This window comes from Phyllostomus discolor, chromosome 9 (assembly GCF_004126475.2).
Source record: "Phyllostomus discolor isolate MPI-MPIP mPhyDis1 chromosome 9, mPhyDis1.pri.v3, whole genome shotgun sequence".
In the NCBI taxonomy this organism is placed as follows: Eukaryota; Metazoa; Chordata; class Mammalia; order Chiroptera; family Phyllostomidae; genus Phyllostomus; species Phyllostomus discolor.
Window position 1 is genome coordinate 8,613,551 of NC_040911.2, and position 19,389 is coordinate 8,632,939.

Genomic DNA, 19,389 nt, shown 5'->3' on the forward strand with positions numbered 1-19,389 from the left:
GCTTATTTAAATGCAGTCACCGTCTTGAAATTGTTAATACTCTGCTAACAGGGGGCCCCACAGCTTTGCTTTGCACCAGGGTCCACGGAGTGTGTAGCCAGTCCTGGTGTGACACCCAAGACTTGCTCAGCAGCAGGCTGTGGGCAAGTGAGGAGGGGCACACGGGAGATGGGGAGCTCCCCAAACCCCACTAACTGGTAGGACAGAGCTGAGGGTCCCCGGGGCTGGGGTCAGCCCCACAGAGCCAGCTCCACAGAGGTAGCTAGCTGGCAGAGGGACGAGGGCCTGGATGTTGTCAATTTTCCCTTTTATTTTGTTGGGTTAAAATTCATATAACGTAAAACTAACCGGTTTAAAGTGCTGGGTAGAGTTCAGTGGCAGTTAGTGCCCTCACAACACTGTGCGACCATCGCTTCTATCCAGTTCCAAAACCTTCTCAGCAGCCGGAAGGACAACGCCGCGCCCCTTGCACAGCCACTCCCCGCTGCTCCTCCCCTCTGCCTCCGGCCACCACAGACTTGCTCTCGGTCTCTGTGGGTTTACCTGTCCTGGACAGTTCATGTAAATGGAAGCACACAATGAGTGACCTATTGGTCTGGCTTCTTTCTCTTAGCAGCATGTTTTTGATGATGTACAATGTAGCAGTTAGCACTGTGGCATTATGGCTGAATTATATTCCATTTTATGGATATACACATTTTGTTCATCCATTCATCCATCAGTGGATACACGGGTCTTCTTCTACCTTTTGGCTATTGTAAATGGTGCTGCCGTGACCATCCATGTACATGTATTTGTCTGAGACCGGTTTTTAGTTCTCTTGGGTATACAACCTGGGGTGCTAGATCATACGGTGATTCTGTGTTTGGCTTTTTTAATTTAAATTATTTTATTGTGTGTTTGGCTTTCTGAGGAGCCACCGAACTGTTCCCTACTGTGGCTGTACCATGTCACATTCCTGCCAGCAACGGACGAGGGTTCCAGTTTCCCCACATCTTAACCAACGCTTGTGAAGTTCTATTTTTTCCTAACTGCGGGTGTGAGGTGTATCTCATTGTGGTTTTGACTTGCATTTCCTTGATGGCTAATGAGCTGAGCATCTTCTCATGTGCTTGTCAGTCATTTATGCATCTTCTTTGGGGAAACGTCTACTCAAGCCTTTTGCCCATGTCAAACTTCGGTGATTTATCTTTTAGAGTTCTCTATATGTTCTGAAAACAGGCCCCTTCTCTGTTATATGCTTTGTAAATACAGTTCCTCTATTGTGTAGGTTGTCTTTTCACTTTCTTTTTTTTTTTAAAGATTTATTTATTTATTTTTAGAGAGGGAGAGAGAGAGAGAGAAACATCAATGTGCGGTTGCTGGGGGCCATGGCCTGCAACCTAGGCATGTATCCTGGCTGGGAATCGAACCTGCGATACTTTGGTTTGCAGCCTGCTCTCAATCCACTGAGCTACGCCAGTAATAGTCCTTCAATGCACAAAGTTTTTAATTTTTATGAAGCCTAATTTGGGGGGGTTACTTTTATGTCATTTCTAAGAATCCATTGCCAAATCTTCAGTCAAGAAGACTGACCCCGATATTTTCTTCCAAGAGTTTTATAGCTTCTAACTTTAGGTCTTTGATCCTCTTTGAGTTTGTTTTGAATGCAGTGTAAGATGGAGCGCCAGCTTCATCCTTTTGCCTGTGGATGTCCAGCTGTCCCAACCCCATTTGTTGAAAAGCCATTCTTTCCCCATGTTATTATTGTCTTGTCACCTTTGTCGATTAGCCTCAGATGTATGGATTTATATCTGGACTGTCAATTCTATTCCATGCATCTATCTGTCTTGTTATTTTTAATTGGTGTGGAGAGCATGTGTCAGAATGGGCTGCAGCCCGCTTTGCACAGGGTCATGGTAACACATCAGTACAATCTGGCCCAAGGCTGGATTTATAAGCGCTTGGTGTATTTGATAAGAGAGTGCAGCTGTTTTCACATCAAGTATAAATACTAGAAACACACATGCTGAGACAACAATCTGGGGACCTTTCCAAGAACTTGCGGTGACTATACAGAGCACCTGGGCAGATATACTGGCAGAACGGCCCTCATCTTGGTGGATGAACCACCTGTTCTACAAGAACAACCCTCAAGGACGCCGCAAACAATTCCGGACATGAAGCTCATACGTACAACCAGGAAGAAATTATGATGCATTTGCCTGAAGCTATTTTATTATTTTATTTAACCTTTATTGTACTTTTTCCCATTACCATTAAGTTCTTGTATGCCTCCCTCCCCCCAGCCATCCCCACACTGTTGTCCATGCCCATGAGTTCTCTCTCTCTCCCCTCCCCCCTCATCTTTGCTCCAACCCCAGAACTGCTAACACATTCCTTCCTTCCGTGGCCACACCCTTAGAAGGCCCTGCAAGAGAGGGATGGGGCCTCTTCTGGGAGCTAATAGGCTGCTCCAATCAGGTTTCAGAATCTTCAGACTCTCCGCGTGACTGATTTACCCGCTCTGCCCCCCCCCCCCCCCCCCCCCGCCTTAAGCCCACCCCCCCACCCCTGACCTCTGCAGGGGCATGGGCAGCAGTGAAAATGGAGGCCTGAATGCCGTCCTCTATCAACTGAGTCATAAGTCAAGCTAACAGGCTGTTAAATGGTGTTGTGTCCTTCTTCCCTGACAAAAACAACTTCGTGATGACACGGAAAGCCGGTTCCAACTTAGAATTCCCTGCTCGCTCCTGCCGGTAGCCCGCCCATCGCTCATCTGGCCTTAACCCAAGCAGGACTTCCACGTACGTGTGGACACGCTAGCCAACGTGTGCCAGGTCCGTATCACTTCTTACGACTGCATTGGGATCGACAATTATCTCAATAAAAATGCAAATAAGAAAGAGGAAGAGGGAGGAAGTCTGTGGGTGCGTCTGCGCATGCGCCGTGTGTTCGGCCCACAGACCGCACTCAGGTGCCCCTGCGCCGGCCTCCTGCTTTACAGGACCCTCCTCCCAAGACAAGGCGCCCACCGGCTAAGGGGTCTCATCTAGAACTTGCTCGGAGCTTCCCCTTCCAAATGAGGGCCTCGGAATGCCCTGTGGAAAGAGCGCGCCGCCCACCTCCAGGGCCCTGGGGCCGGTCCCTTCACTGCGCAGCCGCTCTGTGCGCCTCCAGGCCCAGGGCTGGCTGCCGAGAGTATGAACTGAACTCGATTTGGAAAATGAAGACTTAGACCCTGGGTGACTCCCCTTGGAGCGACCGGTGGGGGAGGGGGACACATTGTCTCTCTCCTTGTAGCCACAGCATGCTGACAGGCAGGCGGAGCCAGCCCTCACACACTCCCTGAACTTGACCGAGTGGGCCCTGCTTCAGAAAACCCGCGGGAGGAAAAGATCCACCAACTCGGCTCCAATCAACCGCCAACGGCCCTGACGGCCAACAGAATGTCAGGCAGCCGTGCAGCGATGGAAACGCGAGTCTGAGCTAGCACCGGCCTTGTCTCTTGGCCGCACGCTGCCCATCACGAGCTGATTGTACTTCTCTGCAAAGAAGGGCCATCCATCCTGGCTTCCAACGCCCCACAGTTCAAAGCACTGGCACGCTTTCCAGGTCCTCGGGCCCTGCCAGGACATCTCCACCAGAGGGGCACAGGAGGGTGTCCCGCCACATGTAACAACCCCGTTCTCTGAGGATGAAGTGAACTCTGACCTGGCTGTCATGACCCCGGAGGGAATAGCACGCAGGGCGAGCTGACCTCAGAGTACAGTTTAGCACAAACTTCTGGATGTTTAATATTAGTAACAGAATCATCTGTCAGCCACCAAGGGCTGCATGTTTTGGAGTTTGGAGCATTTCTTTTTCGATTCCAGCCTCCTTTGTATTGCACAGTGGACTTCTAGAATTACCATCTTAGGTATTTATGCACTGCCTCGTTTTCCTCCCAAAAGGATTTAAAAGCAGCTTATCTCCCTTTAAGGTTAATGGGCTTGGGTCCTAAAATTCTCCAAAATGCATTTGGTTTTATATCAGCCAGCCCAAATGTCTCTCGGGAAATTGTCAGAGAAAACACCTCGGCGAGGAGCGAGAGGCTTAGTGAAGCCAGCGGACACTCGGGTCCGAGTGCAGTACAAACGTGTCTCTCTGCTCGTGGTCACAGATGAGGAAGGGATGGGACACCTCAAAGAATGACTTTCAGAGGGTTGTTCCAGAGAACGGGCCCAGTGAGCACTTTGTTGAAGAGAGCAGAACCCGCCGTCGGTGTGCTGTGGACTGGGAAAGCGCGGGGCGGCAGCTGCCCTCTGTCACAAGCATTATCGTTTCCGACAGCAGCCATGGTGTCAGAAGCCACCAGATCCAGCCCTGTGACACCCCTCTCGCTCCGGAGAGTGCCGTGAGTACCCCCAGAGTGCAGAAGAGCACTCGTGTGTGTCTGTGTCCCGAGAACAAGGCGTCACGCCCGGCACCTGGTAGGCACTACGGTGGTGAGCTGAGTCTGCAAGCCTGCTTTTGACAGCTTCCTCCAAGTCACCTGTTAGAATGTTGAGCCGTGAAAGCTCAAGGACAGAACTATTGATCCTCCAGGTGCCAGGCTGACAATAATTTATTAATCCACCCCAGAGGGTGGTTCCAACTGAAAAGGAGGAGACTTGGTGGGGACATGACACCTTTGTTCAAACACTCGGAAGGTTGTCCCAGGGCCAAACTGGGAACCAATGAGAGAAAAACAGAGAAAAGGTCAAGTTCTCCCCCCAAGAGTATCATGGGTGAGGGCAGGGGAAGGGGCATTCTCATTACTACTGGAATAAGGGTAAGGTACATTTTTTTTTCTGGGACAAATTTGGTAATATATATGAAAAGTCTTTGATCTGGAATTTCATCCCTAGATCTTGGTCACTAAAATTGAATCACAGAGATACATGTACAAGGCTGTTTGGCACAGTCTTGGCTGTAACAGTGAAATATTTAGAGTAACAAAAACTTTTGACAAGAAGGGCTTAAAGGAACTATGATATATGTTCGTTAAAGGCAATATTATACAGCCATGAAAATGGTGATGTAGAGTTATACTTATTTGAATGAACATATGTTTGTTCAACATGGTTATGTAGGAAAAGCAGGATATGCCCTGGCTGGCATAGCTCAGTGGATTGAGTGCGGGCTGTGAACCAAAGTGTCGCAGGTTCGATTCCCAGTCAGGGCACATGCCTTGGTTGCAGGCCATGACCCCCAGCAACCGCACATTGATGTTTCGCTCTCTCTCTCTCTATCTCCCTCCCTTCCCTCTCTAAAAATAAATAAATAAAATCAAGAAAAAAAGGAAAAGCAGGATATAAAAGGTCCCACTTTAACTTAATAGAAATATATTTGTGTATTTATGTAGATGGAGAGAGACACAGAGAGAGAGACACAGACAGAAATTCTTCACGTATAAACATCAGAATGCTGATGGTGGTTATCTCTTTGCTTAGCAAGAATACGACTAATTCGTCATGTTTATTTTTATCTGTTATATCTAAACTCTTAACTATGGATTTGTGATACGATATTACAGTACTAATAATAACAGTGATGATACCAATAACAGTAATAATAACATAATAATAATCATGACAATCAGGACTGATGGAAACGTGCTCCTGCTATTTATTAACCTGGCGAGCTCTCTCCTGCCCAAGTGCCCGGCTCGCACTGCAGCGGTTACCGGCTGGCTGCTGGGGCAGGGAAGCTGGGACAGAAGGCGCTGAAGCCACTTCCAATGGTCGGAAACCGTGCCTAAGCTCCTGGCACCCTTTGTCAGGCAAATGCCGTTTTTCAGACATGACAGTTTGAAATTCTTTGCAAGGTGGTTTTGTTCCTGATGAGGAGAATGTCTCTTCACATCAGAAGTGATAGTCTTCATATTTGCCTCTTTCTATAACGTGTCAATGAGCAACAACATACGAATTGGAATGTTCTCGTTTTGTTCTCTGCTTTGGCACCGACTAACTTTGCGTCTGGCCCTGAAAGTAGAAATATTTGCTTCACATCCCACTGTTTACAGCGTAAGCTTCATGAGGCCAGGGATTTTGTTTGTTTGGTTCCAGGGCCCAGAAGAGCCCCTGGCACACAGCAATCATTCAGTAAATATTTTTTGAATAAAAAATGAATGTTGGCAGAGGAAAATGTGCAACTTGGAAGAAAGCTGCTTTGTGAATACATGCTTTTGCTGTATTCATTTTAACTACTTTAAAAACATGGGTTTCTAACCAGAATCCCAACACAGAAACTCAGTCTTTTAAAAAATGTAATGAAATTTTCAAATCACTAACATTCTCTAAGAACCCAGCATGACCTTCATAGAGCCGTATATTAAAAAATGAAAACCACTGCCCTGGGTGGTGTGGCTCAGTGGGTTAAAGCGTCAGCCCGTAAACTGAAAGGTCACAGGATGGATCCCTCCCCCTTTCTGCCACCACCCCCCTCCTCAGGGAGGGCACACACCTAGGTTTCGGGTTTGGTCCCCAACTGGGGCGTGTGTAAGAGACAACTGATAGATGTTAATCTCTCACATTGATGTTCCTCTCCCTCTCTCCCTCCCGTCCCCTCTCTCTAAAATCAATAAGTGTGTCCCTGGGTGAAGATTAAAAAAAAAAGAAAACCACTGGTTATGCTGCAGATAACCACTGTTCAGTAGTACTTTTTGTGATGAGAGAAAGTCTCCAGCTGCCTTCTCCAGTACGGCAGCTACTAGCCCCCTGAGTTTCTGAGCACTGGAGCACTGGCAATGGGGCTGTGGGAGAATGAGGAGCTGAATTTTAAATGCTGCTTAATTCTAATTAATTTAAGGTTAAATAGCCACCTGCGGTTAGTGGCTACTATCTTGGATAGTGCAGTTCAAGGTCAAACTTCTCAGTGTAGGTGACAAGGTCGATAGCGTGTATTTACGAAGATCCTGCACGTGAGCACGAAACCATTGCTGCCCCCTAGACTGAACTCTGTACTGAGAGGAGGAGGTGGAAATCCACCCAGGAAACCGGTCTGCGTGGCAGTCGAGGATCTTCCACAGACTTAACACATTTCCTCACCGCACAGCCGGGCTAATCTCCAGTAGCTCTGCTACACTCTGGACATCCCACAAGTTTATTTGCATGCAAAATAAGGTTTACAAAAGCTGCAAAATCCAAAGCAGTGATCCGTGCCCTGCCTGCCATCACCAACGGAATAAAAAGAGCAATCTGCCTGAAAGGTATTATTTTTATTCTTGAGTGCCCCTTTTATTCGTTGATTATGGTACAGTACTTGGGCACGTCGCATGCCCCCTGGCCCTGCTTTGGTAACATCAGTTAGAAAGGAAGGGTTGTTGTTTGTTTGTTTTTACTTAATGACCCCACCACGTCGCCTGGAAAGCAGAGAGCAGCACCGAGGAATTAACTGAGTGCACAAGCAAGACCACCCACCCAGGAGGGCCCCACTCCCGCAGTGCTCTCCTTTCAGTCAGCTGAGTACTGACCGTAATTCGTTATCTTACCGGTGTGTCACTGCCTTGCGGCCATTCTTAGCAACACAGACATCACTGTAGGTCAAAGAACAGGAAGCAATTTAGGAGAAAAGCACAGTTAAAGGGAGAACACAAAAATACAGGGTCTGGCACACAAATAACACCCGCCTTTTTATCACAAAATTTCTTATTACAAAACCATAAGCGTGTAATTCTGTAATAGAACGATATCACACTCTAGCACACCATATGACATTTTAGGTGAAACGTTCAAATTAAAACTATAGATTATTACGCCCATATTACCCTACCAACCCCACTCAAGCAGGTCTTATTTCTGCCGGACCCTGTATATATTTTTTGTGAAATTAAACAAAAAAAAAATTGGGTGTATAAAGAGGAATAAATAATAAGAACCAATTACTAAATGAGGTGCAATCAGAAACAGGTTCGCTGGTTCCCATCACTGCCTTCAAACATGTGTCTCGTCCCGTGTCCCTTCCCAGGGGCTGGAAGCCTTGGAGGCCACCTTTGTGTGTTCCAGATGCTTCCTCTGTCAGTCTCCAAGTTGTCACTAATTCCTGAGTTCCAGATCTGATGCTTCCTCTCCAATCCCACTGCTACCGCCGGAGCAGAGGACTTCACCCTTGGGTGACAGAGTCTATCTGTCTACCCCTAGTGCCTCAGACTGAATGTTTCTGCCCCCCAAATTCATCACCTGAAGCCCTGATCCCATTGTGCTGGTGTCTGAAGGTGGGACCTTTAGGAGGGGAGTCAGTCGGTCATGGTGTGGGGAACCCTCCTGAACGGGGTTAGTGCCGTTATAATGGAGACCTCACAGAGCTCCCTCAGTCAACCTCCCTGCGTGAACCAGGTGGCCACCTGACACTGAATCTGCTGGTCCCTTGATCTGGGACTTCCAGCCTCCAGAACTGTGTAAAGCAAGTTTCTGTTGTTTATAAATCACCCAATATATGGTACTTGGTTATAGCACTGCAGATGGAGTAGGACCCTGGGCTGAAAGGTCTCTCTGCATTCCTATTCCAGGAAAATGTCCCTGACACAATGCTTTTACCATTCCCCCAGCCATACAAGGATGTGGAATGAATGTCCCTCTTCTGACCCAGGGACCTTCACGGCTGCTGGTCCTCATTGCAACAGGTCCCATTTGACCTCCGCAGCACGATGTAAGAATGCATGACAGGTACCTTCCTGGGAATCAAGTCCTGTGTCCTGGGAATTGGCTGTGGCCTGGGCAAGTCCCCTGACCCCTGGGTTTGAGTTTCCTTATCTCTACGTGTCATGAGTTTGCACATCTCTACATGAGACTGGGTAGTAGGAAGTTGTCTTCCAGCTCAAACTTTAAGACAATATTTTTTTGTTTAGTCACTTCATTCTGAGGGTCTTTCATGGTTTCATCCTAGTCTCTTTCATCACAAGTATCTTCTACTTCTCACTGCAGAGGTTCGGGGCCTCCCTTCGCTTCTCTTTCTCAACCTTGCTCAAAGCTCAGGTCCTTCATTGTGTCAGCACTCGTGATACAGACTTTCTTAATGCTGGGTTATTATTCCCTGTGTGTGTAATCGTGGCTGTTCCCCACTGAGAGTTCAGCTAGCCTGAGGACAGTGATCACACTCTGTGATTCGAGTATATTGCCTTGGTCCACTTGGGCTGGTCTCATGAAAACACAGACACCGGGTGGCTTTTAAACACCAGGAACTTACTTCGCACAGTTGTGGAGGCTGGGACGTCCAAGATCAAGGCCCTGGTGGATTCTGTGTCCACTGAGAGCCTGGTCCACAGATGGCAGTCCCACTGTGTCCTCACGTGGTGGAGCGTGTGAGGGAGATCTTTGGGGTCTTTGTAATATAGACATTAATCCCCGTCTTGAGGGCAGGAGCACCTATCAAATCACCTCCCGAAGGCCCCACCTCCAAATACAATCTGGGGAGTAGGTTTCGACATCTGAATTTTGGGAGGACACCAACTTTTAGTCTATAGCACAGCTGTTTCATAGTTTCTAGCCCAGTTTTGATTGCATAAGAGCTGTGCAATAAATACTTGATAGCTGATTGTTAACCATCCTGTATAAAAGTTAGCGTGGCACTTATTTATTTGTTCACCCAATACACGTTTACTGAGAGCCTGTGATAAGACCGGCATTGCCCCAGGCAAGAGGGGGCACCTGTCAGCAAGGCACACCTGCTCTCCTGCCCCGTTGGAGCACAGGTTCAAGATCGCTTGTCCTCGTCCACCTGTGTAATGTAGAGTCCTCTCAGCTTACGCAACCCATTCTGTCGAGTCTGCGTGGTGAGTCTGTTGTTTTAAAACCGTGCAAACACATCTGAGCAGGCCCTCCCTCGCCGCGAGGTTCACGGTTACTGGGGCCATGCCCGTGGGCAGCTGTGCCCAGTGGCAGCCTGGCCGACGCCTTTGCTCAGTTCAATGCCTTGTCCTTCCAGCTCCTCTGCTGCCGCCATCTCCACACGCCCCACAGGGCGCCTCGTCGGCGGGACCTGCATCTCACAGCGGCGGCTCTGAAACTGTTTGGCCTTCAGAGCTCTGCGTACACTTCAAAATTGTTGGAGCTCCGAAGGGCTTTGGCTCATGTGACTCACAGCACCACAGTTATTTACTCTATCATACATTTCTAAAAAGGTTACTAAATCATTTAAAAGCAATAAAAAATCTACTATTTGTTAACACAAATTGCATATTTTTAATGAAGAATAACTATATTTTCCAAAATCAAAAAACACTCAGTGAGAAATGTGGCATTATTTTGCATTCTTGCAAATCTCCTTCATATAGGGCTGACTATCTCTTTAATATTAAACAGCCGGATGCTCCCGCCCACTTCTGTAGAGACTCGCTCTGTTGTAATACATTGTTTTGGTTCAAGTACGTGAGAAAAAAACATCTAGCCTTGTACAGACAGATAAGCGTTTGGGAAAGAGAACACTTTTCATAGCCTTTTCATAACATTGTGGACCTTTGACACCTCACCACAGGCAGACAAGTAGCCGTCCTTTAAGGTTAGTGCGGTGTGGAATCGGAGACTGTACCTGTGAAATGTGCCCGCTCATTCGTATTAATCCATTGCTCTCTCTTGCCCTTCGAGTGGAACTTTTCATCGTGCCCACGCATAACCTCATAACATCACGCATTGACTATTTGAAAAATGGTCATTAACTGAATAGTGGAGATCTTCCACATGTTGGTGCATTTCACTGTATAATATATAAAAAAAGCCACACACATTCATTCATGTCAGCACCAATCTCATCTGAAAAACCTTTACGTCTTGGGAAGCTGCCAAGCTGATGATGCCTCATACAAGATTTTTTTAAAATCGAATTTTTGCTTAAAAGCTCCAAAGAAACAAATGCTCGATTGCTTTTCCTCGGTGCAACAAGCTCATCCGATTCCTTTTCAGGAAAACGGCCCCCAAGCTGTCAGGTCTGAACCACCATCACTGCCACCTGCTCTCTCAGGTGAAAGGCGTTCCGCCCAGCACGCAGGCAGCTCGGTTCACAGTGTCAGCAAGCCCACGAGGGCCTTTCCTGCAGACGGCCCTGGTGGCAGCCGAGGCGTGTGACGCGTGCCTTCTGTTCATCACACAATGTTTCCAAGGTCGAGACCTAGCCCAATGAACGAAACAGGCCAGATAAGGTCCCGGGCGTGCAGGACGCTAGCAGCAGACCATCTGCTGACCCGTCCTCGGGGTCCTGCTCTTTCGGGAGGGCCGTCCTCAGGAGCTCTGCTGCCTTGTCACATGGCCCGTCCCCTCAATGCACTGCCTGATGCTTTGCTGGAAGTCACCGGCTTGTGGGGATGTTACCTGCCCCGCTGTTTCCACCGCTTGGAAACGCCTGGTACTAGCTGCCCTCCCCCAGTTCCAGCTCCAGCCCCCGTCGCACTGCATGGGGGCTGACACAGTGGCATCCTTTCCCCAGGCTTTGCCATCTTTAGTCACAGGACAAAGGCTTCTCCAAGTCCCACAGGGGACCAAGTCCCTCGCCTTGCTGATGCCCCTGGGGGCCGGCAGGGGAGACTGCAGGGGCCCCAGGCCAGGCTGGGCACACCGCCGAGGCCCACGAGCCCCCAGTGACACAGGCAAATGACCGCTGGCCTTTCCAGTCCCTAGAGAGCATCCCCAGCCAGCTGCGGTGGCCCCGGTCGGTCTCGGGGACACACTTTGGGGACTGCCAGTAGCACTCTGGCATCGGTCAGCCCCAAGGGGCAGGCGGCTCGCTGCGGTCAGACTCGCTCGTCGGTGCAAAGAATCCTTCTCAGGCCAACGCCCCCTCGGGTACCCTTGGGTGACCAGAACCCTGTATTTCACCCTGGGGGTGAATCACCTTGTTAGTTCCCTTGAGGCCTTAAAAGCTTTCCAGAAAATTCTTTCTGATATTCCTTGCATTCTGTTCCCCCCCCAGGAAGCTGTCCACTACGCCTCTTGTGCAAGAACACGATTCCCTTTTCCAGGTACAAAGAGCGTTTATGTTCTCTCATCGTTCTCAGGTAATATACTTCTCCGTTTTCTCGGCTCCCAGGTAACCACTTAACATTTTGTCTTGTTTGGTTTACGCTGAGTTCTCAGAAGCTGGTTTGGGCCCCCTCATGGGTTTAGGGTCCCAACAGGAAGGAATCATGTACTGAATGGATCTCACTTATTTTTAGTTTTAGTTCTTAGGAAGGCTTCACTTGGACAGTGAGGCCGTCAGTCAACAGTTAGTTCCTCTCCTGAAAGACACAGGAGGGACTGCTTGCTGGCCTTCCAAGCTTTCTCTTTCTCTTTCCTGAGGCTGCACGGAGGTTGCTGGTCCTCACGCCTTTGGCTCTTGTTGCCGCCCCCTCCCCCTAAGGGAGAAGCACACGGACCAGGGTGGGGGCCAGAAACTGCACCCCAGCCCTCTGAGCTCAGGAGCGCCTGCGAGCCTTTTTGCCAAAAGGTGCACATTACCATGCCCTTCACGTCCCCCTCTGTCTGCGGTTCCTAGATCCCACATAACATCCCCGTGATGCTGTAACAGGCGATGCTTATCTGGGAGACCCACAGAAGGCAGAGAGTTTTAATAAAACAAGATGAAAAACGTAAGTCTTGAGAACACAGAGATGTCAAAGACACATGACATATTAAAATAAAAACGCATTCACCATCAAATACTAGAGAAGTATACACGGTAGACAGAAATAAAAAGATTTTGCAGTTTATGAATCATTCCTCCTCCACACCACTCCACGCTTCTCCGTGGAGCTCTGATCGTGGCGTAGGTGTTTGTTCACGTGGCTCGTGCTACATTAGATCTCGGTTACTCGGGGATAAATACCAGGTTTTGTTTATCTCAGTGTCTGTGGTACCCAGCACGGGGCCTAGAAAATAGTGGATGCGCCGTAAAGGTTTATTCGTGGGAGGAAGACAAGAAAGGGCTTCCGAGAGAAAAATGGGGAAAACCTCCTGAGAGAGGAAATCGGACTCTAGCACAGGAGCTGACAGGGATGAAGGGACCCTCTCGGATGCCACAGAAAAGGCTTCTTAGGCAGCCATTGTGGCACGTTCGCCCCCAGCCTATCAGACAGGTGCCGAGGGTTACCCTCCGAGTTGGGGGCGGGGACCGTGGGGACAATGGGACAAGACTCACTGAGCTAGTGAGTGTCAGAGTGGTTCTCACACCCATAGTATCTTGTAGGCCCCAGCAATAAAAGCAAATTAAATTCATCACCAAGAGAGAAATACCTTTGAGTCTACCAGGAATGGACGGGGGATAGTTTGAGAACTCAAGATAAACCAAAGCAGCAGCCCAAGGCCATTTCATCGTCTCTAATAAGAAGGAGGGGACAGAGAGCTTTGGGTCACAGCCATCGTCATCCTCGGCACCACCGTTAAACAAGCAGAAAGGGGGACACCAGTGTCCTTGGGCAGACATCCGCAGTCGAAGATGCATTTTGGAGAACGATGCCCCTGTCCTCACGAGACCCAAGAGGCAAACGGGGCAGCCGGGTAACTCGATGTCGCCTGCTGTTTCTTTTACACTGTGATTTTAGCCTAGGAGTTACCGAGCACCTCTGTTAATGCGAGGTTCTCCAGAGGGTCAGTCTTCTGTTAACGTGGAAGAAGACGGAGATCAGGATTTTTATACCTTCTGCAGCAGACGGTTAGAATTTAAACATCACGAAACACAGGAAAGAAGAAACGCAACCCAATACCTCGAAGCCCTCCTTTCTTATCTCCCAGGCCCAAACCTGCAGTAGGGTTCCTGTAACTAGTCCTGAGTCGCTCTCCTATCTTCCTCCCTCCCTGGAGATAACCCTCCAGGAGGTGTCTGTCTGGACACACCCCAGGGCTCTCCAGATGGCATTCCAGGAACCGCCTTTCTAAACCTCTGAGGTCTCCTCATACACACACACAGGAATGGCCTTGAGCCGGAGGAGGGAGCGGAGTTCAGCGGAGAGACGCTGTGGCGGGGAGGCCAGGGGAAAGGAGGAAAGAATGCCCAGGGCCATGCTTACTTTAAAAGGCAGAAGGGACACTGGGAGGGAGATGAGAAAACCCTTATATGTATGAAATCTGTCACGGCCCTGGTGACGCAGCGTTGCCTCAAGCCGGTCTCCACATTACCCACATATCTTAGCAGAAGTGCAAATGCTATATTCGGCTTATAAATATTTCACAGTCAGGCCTGTTTACTGCAAGACTTTCCTAACCAGAGTCAAGTAGGTTTGAAAGCAAATTATCACGGTGTTAAGCAAAGCCGATAAGCCTCCCCTTCCCGGACTTGGCCAGATGCTATTCTAGAAGACCCCGGCCCTCCCTTCAGGCTCATGGTTGATGCTGGAGATGCACCCAGAGCTTCGGGGCTCCCTTTTCAGGCTCTGCTCCCTGGTAAATGCACCCTCCCTCCCCACCGCTGTCTTATTCACTCTCTCCCACACTCGACAGTACCACAGAAGCTGTGGACCAATTGCATGGAGGTTAGTGACTGGGCCGCAGTGCTGGTCCCCAGTATGAGCTTCTGAAGTGTATGAGTCAGCGTTTCTAGCACACTCACAGACCTGTGCAGCCACTATTCTTTACAGCCGAATATATTCCCGTGCATACGTGTACCACATTCTGTGTATCCATTTGAATTGTTTCTGCCCATGGTATACACTGCTATGAACATAAATGTACAAATATTCGTTTGAATACTTTTTTTAACACATTGCATTTATTTATTTTTAGAGGGAAGGGAAGGGAGGGAGAAAGAGGGAAAGAAATATCAACGTGTGAGCGATACATCGATTGGTGGCTTCTCTCACATCCACCCCATTGGGGATCTGGCCCGCAACCCAGGCACGTGCCCTGCCCAGGAATAGAACGGGCGACCTTTCAGTTTGCAGGCTGGCACTCATTCCACTGAGCCGCACCAGCCAGGGCTCTTTGGAATACATTTTTTCAATTCTTCTGAGTATGTACCTAAGAGTAGAATTTCTGGATTGTATGGCAATTCTGTGTTTGCCTGTTTGAGGAGCTGCCACGCTGGTTTCCACAGAGGGCGCACTGTTACGCTTCAGTGATGTGCTTGCCACCTCTTGTTATTTTCTGGTTTTTGTTTTGTTTTGTTTTGTGTTGATTTTTTAAGTAATAGCCACCCTGGTTGGTGTGAAGTAGTATCTCCTTGAGGTTTTGATTTACATTTTTGTATTGACTAATGATGTTGAGCTTCTTTTCATGTGCCTCTTGGCCACTTACGTATCTTTGGAGAAACGTCTGTCCGTGTCAGAGGGATGTTGAATACGTACGCAAAGAAGAAGTGTGATGACAATGGAAATGATGTATCGCCACTCACAGCAACACACTGACATATCTCTGAGCACACTCTTGAGCAAAAGCAGCAGACCCCAAAGAGTATTACATGGTATCATCTCATTTAATGTGTACATAACGCATATACAAGGTCCGAAAACACACGGGCAAAACGAACCCATTACCTAGAAGTCAGGGGAGTGGCGACCTTCAGAGGGGTCGTGACCGGGAGAACAGGGAGTAAACTGGAAGACTTGGGTGTGCTAAGAATGTCCCATTTCCTGTTCTGGGTGGTGGTTCACTAGCACGTTTACTTTTTCAAAACCCATCAATGTGCATTTATGATTGCTGCCCTTTTCCTCCTAAAAGGAGCAGGGACGAAAAGGAAACTACCACTCGTTTCCCCTAAGAAGCATTGTTGCTCTCGGGTTGTTCCTATTTTGACCTTCCCAGCTGAATGTTGCTAAAACACAAATTGTAACAAAAGGCCTGTATGCTAACAATGATCACCTCTGGATGGCAAGATTTTAAGTGTTTTAAAAGTTTCAACATTCTTTGTAAATACTATTTTCATTAAAATGTTAGCAGTTTGAGAGGAGAAAAAACAAAGAGAGGGCTGGGACCTCCTGCGGCTGTACACCCAGCCCTAGGGGTCCGGGCTTTCTTGCACATCCTCCAGGGTGCCGAGTCAGGGGGTTTCCGCACAGCCGTGGACACTCAGAAGCTCATTCTGCAGCCGTGCACAGAAAGGACCGACTGGGAGATCTCCCAGTGGCCGGCGGTGTGGGCACTGAGGTCATGAAATAATGCTGATCCCATGAGTCCCCTGCTTCACACACTTCAAGTGGCTTCTGGCTGCCCACAGGGTCAAGTCCGACATGCTCTCAGTGGTGTGAAAGCCCCGCCTACGCCTCTCCCCACCCGTGCGGCATCTCTGCTCTGACCACGTGGGCCTCCCTTCAGCTCCTCAGCTGTTGGGCTGCCCCCCATTGCAGACTTCCTGCCTACTGTCTCTCTCCCTGACGCCCTCCCTGCAGCGCACAGCCCAGGTAACCCCGGCTCATCATCCAGATCGCAGCTTCATCAACTCCCCACCCCACCCCGCCCCACCACGGAAGCTGCCCCTGAGCCTCCAGTCAGGTTAGGTCCTCCAGTTCCACGCTCCCAGAGCAGCCTACAGTTCCCCAGGGCACACTTGCTGTGATGCACCTATTTGCACTGATTTTCTTACTGCCGGCCACCCTGAGAGGGCAGGGATGCAGTGGGCTCACCTACCACTCCCCAGGTTCAAATGCATAGCAGCGGGCTTTCTGTAAAGACCTGTTGGCCGATGAACGTGGCGAACCATGAGGACGTCCTTCCAGGGGGAGGATGCCCGCGAGAACGACAAGGAGGGGAGGGGAAATACCAGTGCAGAAGCCCATGCTCACCCTTCTCCAAACTGGACTCTAGATGAGGAAGGCAGCCCACTGTGGAGGGGACCGTGTCGGGCTGGCCACCTGTCTCACTACATGCAGTTTCACAGGAACAAAGCCAAGCGCTTTCATTGAGGTGCTGCAGTGCATGGCTGCTCTCTCACGGTGCCGGGGCCGGGGAGCTGCGGTGGGCAAAGCCTGCAGAGGCTAAACTATTTACTGTCTGGCCCTGGGCCGAGGAGGCTTGCCAAGCCTCACTCTGGAAGACTGCGTCGAGGTTCGCCATGATAATAGCCGGGGTTACCTTCATGGGGCAGGATGACAGACGAGCTTCATGCCCTTCTTCATTTTCTGCATTATTCATGTTTTCAGCAAAGAACACTTTCATAATCAGTAAAACAATAAACATCATTAAAAACTGGGTGGCGCGTGGCCCTAATTCTGTTTAGTTTTTAATTTCTACGTGTTTCATATACCCTTTTCAGGAAAAGGCTTGTTCATCGGAGCAAGCTTCTTTGCTGGCTTGGAGAGCGCAGTCAAATCAATCGGTGCTGCGGAGCAAATCTGTTTCCCCATTTCCAGCACCGGAGGGACTGTGCTTTTCTGCTCTTTTATGAGTCGGGCTTTTGATCCTGAGCTCAGGGCGTCAAGCTGAACCTTTCTATAGAACTTGGATTCCAGAAAATGTGTGCCTGCTGCATACTGTACGTGCCCACAATCACCATCTTTTTTTAAAAAAAAAGATTTTACTTCTTTTAGAGACAGGGGAAGGAAGGGAGAAAGACAGGGAGAGGAACATCAATCAGTTGCTTCTCATATGTGCCCCTGACCGAGGACCAAACCTGCAACCCAGGCATGTTTCCCGACCGGGAATTGAACCTGTGACCTTTCAGCTTTCGGAACGATGCTCAGACAACTGAGCCACCTTGATCAGGGCCACAGTCACCATCTCTAGGAGAATACTGGCTGATACCTAGCTGTATTCTACTGAGACTTTTTTCCATATTTTAATAACCATTATTAATATTAGCTAACACTGCAACACACACACCCAACTCTAACGCTGATTAAAGATTTTTTTACTTTTTTAAAGAATTCGTGTATTTGTTTTTAGAGAGATGGGAAGGGAGGGAGAAAGAGAAGGAAAGAAACATTAATGTGTGGTTGCCTCTTGTGTACCCCCTAGGGGGACCTGGCCTGCCACCCAGGCATGTACCCTGACTGGGAATCGAACCAGTGACTCTTTGCTTTGCAGGCTGGTGCCCAATCCACTGAGCCACACCAGCCAGGGCTGATCACAGATTTTTAAAGTGTTAGCAAATTAATTAAAACAAAGTAAATCACCTAGATCTTTAAATATTTGATTAAAAGAACAAGGCCATGTTTCCCAGTGAGACGCTGTTCTCTTCTAAAATGTCTCAAAATCATTTAAATAACTGATTATCATATAAATCTTTCTGCTCATAAATTTCCATTAGAATGTAAGCTCTGTGAGAAGATGAATATCATTGTCTGTATTGTTGATGATTGGGTCCTGGCATGGAGAACCGTAAAGGGCACATAGTAGGTGCTCAGTAATAACTATTTGTTGAATGAATAAGAGAAATAGATAGGAAAAAACTAGTCCACAGGGACAGTTGTCTTTTGTAAAACATTTTTGTTAATTATAAGAATGAAGTACACACTCTTAAAAACACCTAGAAAACTAAGAGAAGTTGAAAGAAACAAAAATCAACTTTGTTCTCTCAAATTTAAAGCTATCATTATTTTGTTGCATTTTTCACTTTTTCCATATGCATAATTTTTAATGTAATACACAGCATCTATATATACAATTGTCTTCCCTTTTTAAAAAAATTTTTTAAAGATTTTATTTATTTATTTTTTAGAGACGGAAGGGAGGGAGAAAGAGAGAGAGAGAAACATCAATGTGCAGTTGCTGGGGGCTGTGGCCTGCAACCCAGGCATGTGTCCTGACTGGGAATCGAACCTGCGACACTTTGATTCGCAGCCCATGCTCAATCCACTGAGCTATGTCAGCCAGGAATTGCCTTCCTTTTAAAACTAACCATACAGTACCAGAATTTTCCACGTAACTTCAAGGTCTTTGTAAACGTTAACTTTAATGACTTGAGCAGAATTGCATTTACTTAATAATTCCCAGGCTCTTCCCTTTGGCAGTGATAAACAATGCTGCAGGAAATGCCTCAGTGCGTTTAGCTGTTTCTCAGAGGGCAGGTGGTCCTGCAGCACGCAGCGTGCAGGTTGTGCTGCAGTAACAAACAAGCCCCAGGCTCTGTGCCGATGACAGTGGGCTCTGTTTAGCCTGTGCCGTGTGCCCCCTGCCAAAGTGGGAAGAAGTCTGAAAACACTTTAGTGCCTGTCCAGTGAACTCCACAAATATTTGTTGAGTGCCTGTTACTACAAGGCCCACAGCTGGCCCAGGGTATCATTGAAAAGACTTTCTGATGAGTCACAGATAAGCGAAAGCTGGGAACTGTATTTTCAGAACAGGCTATGCAACAGAAGGAAAAAAAAATCAATGAAGGCAAAAAAAAAAAAAAAGATCATTTTCCTAGTCTGGTCATCCGTGTGCCATAGCTGTATCATTCGAGATGCGAAGTCTCCTTTACTGTCTGCTCCTTACAGTCAGTCCCTCCTCGCGCACACAGGCCGTGCGCCTGGTGTGTCCCCACGCCAGGGACACACCATGAGCAGACGCG